Here is a 3,638-nt window from a genome sequence, read left to right on the forward strand (position 1 = left end):
TTTTTGCTTTTTTTTTTAAAGCCCAAGTTGGGGATCCCAACTGTTAATGCTCAAATCCAATCTTAGACACTTATGAAAACTCTCTAAGCTGATCTGAAAAGGCTCAGTGCCCAAGGTAAATTAAGTTTAGAGGATAGTCTTTTGAATATTTAATCTCCAGCTCAGCCTTAGTCTCTGTGAACACTGCACATCCGCCCACGTGCAGCAATGGAGCCCATTCTTAGAAGCACCCCACTTCCTGATACTTAAGACCCATGGAAGGCAAGGTGGCTCCAGGTTGTTCTCAGTCAGCTTAGAGGGCTCTGAAGAAAAGATTATTCCACTTTCTGCATAACTTTACATAATTAATAGTTTTCCATGCAGACTATTGTTTGCCTTAATTGTTGTTTCAACAGCTGTTTTCATTAAATTGTAAAACCCGCTGTGTCTAATCCTTTGAGCCCCAGTATTGACAAGAAGAAAGGCCCCAGAGCTGCTCTGGGGGAAGAGATCTGTGCCAAGCTGGGACACCATCATGAAGTTACTTGAAAAATAAGGCCTTCACTAGGCCTGGTTGTGTTGCTAATCCATTAGGCTTTTCAAAAGAACCATGCTCTGCACCCTTATGGCTAAATTGACCCAACAACCAATCAATGCCTTTATTTGCTGAGTGGCTGCCCCTGAAGGGTCTTACAGCTAGGTCCAAGCTGTAATCAAAACCTCCATCAGTACTGGGGCCCAGATGACACAAATAGCCAAACTTTGAACGTGGCTGGCCCAGGGCCAGTCACACCATTTTGAAGATACAAAGAGGCTGTGTTGCGCGATGGAATTCATTTTCTTGTTTACTTCCTCCAGAAACAAGCGCATCATCAGCAGGCCCAGTGCTTCGGATCAGACCACGGAGTTGTTGACAGAAGCTTGGCGTGGCTCGCCAGCTTTCCACATGAAATGCTGGCTTTCTTCTCACGCACCCCCTACTGTTTGTATCTCTGCCAATTGTAGCACATCAGAGCAGCCATTGAGATAATGACCGTGAAGTCTCTCGATACACTTTGATGAAGTGTAACATTTTTTTTAAAAAAGGATTTCTGTCTGTGCCAGAATGATGGAGGCAGCTGACTAAAAATCTCTCCCCATCAAAATCAAGGCTGATGAACAGCAGGCAGAGGCATAACCATCCACAGAGATGACAGAGGAACTTGCAGCCAAAGCATCCTTTTCCTGTCTGTTCCCCACAGTCTTTGCTTTAAAAGTACCATTGTCTCAAGATGAATATATGTCAGTTGCTACTTCAGTCGCCAGCATTTTAAAATTCTTTTTTGTTTCCTTCTACCAAAGCCCAGAAAATTGCAGAGCCAGATCTCTTTCAGCCAATTCCTTATTTAATGATTTGGAAAAATAAGCCCTGGTTAACAACTTTCTCTCAGTTGGGAAAAACAGTGATACTTCCCAGGCTCCAGTCAGAGGCTGCCCCTAGACTCTGGGCCATTTTGGATTTCTTTACTTTGGCCAGGATTAAGAACAGGTTAAACAAAAGTTGCTCAGACCAATCAGGAGCAAAATGAAGCTGCTAAGAACATAGATGAAGAGTGAGCCTCTTTGGGAAAAAAAAATGTCTTTACTTTTCCAGTCATCATAGCTGACATTTATTGAGCATTTGTTGTCACTCAGGGACAAGACCAAATGAGACAGGTTAGAAAATGAAGGTCCAAGTGAGGAAGCTGAGAACTGGCCATTTAACGGAACCCCAAAGATCTGGGATTAGGGAAGCATTGTTCTATCGAGAACCTGCTCTGATTAACTGGCCATCTGTGGATATGCTGATGTCCATGTACTAAGCACACCTACAGTTGGCCTAAGTGGTAAGAGAAGGCAGAGAAGACAGGATGTTCACTGGTTTAATCGGTAAAGGGAAGAATAAGATAGGTCGAATTCATGGTTTGCCTTTCTTAAGGGTCAGCATCCTGTTCTGCAAGTTAAAATGTGTCAACACTCAGAACACTCAGAAAGTAGGGTCAAGTATGGGAGAAGCTGCAGGGTTTGGGAGTCTCAGTCTTACTCAGTTTACAGCTCTGAATGTGCCCCACCCTGGGGAAGACTGCAGGCTACAAAGGCTAGGGTTGTCAGAACGGCGCCATTAAAAAGATGTTTATGCTTCATTAAGTAAGTGGACATAGAAAGGACATTACAATTCAATTTCCTTTTGAATTTTGCCTCTACATAACAATCCATATTTCTTGGAACAACAAAGTATGTCAGAGCAGGGAAGATAGAAAATTTTAAGAAGAATGAGGGTAAACAAAGTCATGGGTTTGGAAATAATGATAATAATAGTAATAGTAATAGTAATAATAATAATAATAATAATAATAATAATAATAATAAATGAAACCCTTGTACTTGGTTCGGGCTTTATTGCTCATACTTAAAATTCTAGTCTTTGAGAGTGTGAGGTGGGAGGATTGCTATGAATTCCACATCTGCCTGGGCTACAGAGTGAACCTGTGAGGTCCTATCACAGGAAACAAAACAAAACAAAAAAATGCATGTTCTTGAATGTGGAAATGAGATGACTAAAGTACAGCCTTTATTGTGACATCAGAACAAAGGTGGTGGGCTAGCTCTGTGCACATGCTACAAAGGGGAAACTATATTTTTTGCTACCTTTTTCCAAAGAAAGTGTATTTCAGGAGACAAGGCACGCTCATCCCAGTTTGCACTTAGACCTCATTTTATCATTTATTTAGATTTTAAAAAGGATATTACCTCAACTCCAAGTTTTGTCATGGTAAGCCAAATAAATCACTTCCTCTTTTAACTTGTTTTTCCAAAATATCTGCCATGGTTATTGTTCTGGTTTGATTTTTGTTGTTTTGATAAAACACTGATCGAAACTAATTTCGGGGTAGGAATGGTTTTGTTTGCTTTTTGTTTCTGTTTGAGAGCCAATCATCTAGGAAAGTTAAGGCAGGAGATCAAGACAGGAACTTGGGGACAAGAACTGATGCATTTCAACCAATGGATGAATACTATTATTGGCTTGCTCTCCTTGACTTTCTCAGCTAACTTACTCATAGAGCCCAGGACCTTCCCTAGGGATAGATAGTGTATAGTTCACTGGGTCCTCATACATCAGTTAGCAATTAAGAAAATGTCCCATAGACATTCCTACAATTAATCCTATGGACAAAATTCTTCTTTTGAGGGTGCCTCTTCCCAGGTGTATCAAATTGATAATTGTAAGCTAACTATGACAGAAACAAAAAGCCAATTAACATATTTTGTGTGGTAGATTGCCTCTAAAATGACTTCTCACAATTCCAGCCTGTTCTAATCCATCCCTTTTATGTTTCTCTGCCTCTGAGCCTATGTTGATCTTAGTGAATGTAAGCCAAATGTCATGGGATTTTGTTTTAACATGAAGAACACAGGCTGGATCCTCTCTTGGTCCTACTGCTTTTATCTCTTTGATGTGTAGTCTCATGTCTTTCTTTCCTTCTTCCCTTTTCCTCTACTCCTCTATGTGTCTGTTAGTTTCATCCCAGTCACCAGGAAATCCAGCCCAAGCTATCCTGCCAGAGAGGACCGAGGGTTTGAGAGGCCATGTAGTGAAGGTAGTTCTATGGAGGGTGCACATAATGAAGATTCTCTATAGA

The sequence above is a fragment of the Mus pahari genome, chromosome 6, assembly GCF_900095145.1.
Source record: "Mus pahari chromosome 6, PAHARI_EIJ_v1.1, whole genome shotgun sequence".
In the NCBI taxonomy this organism is placed as follows: Eukaryota; Metazoa; Chordata; class Mammalia; order Rodentia; family Muridae; genus Mus; species Mus pahari.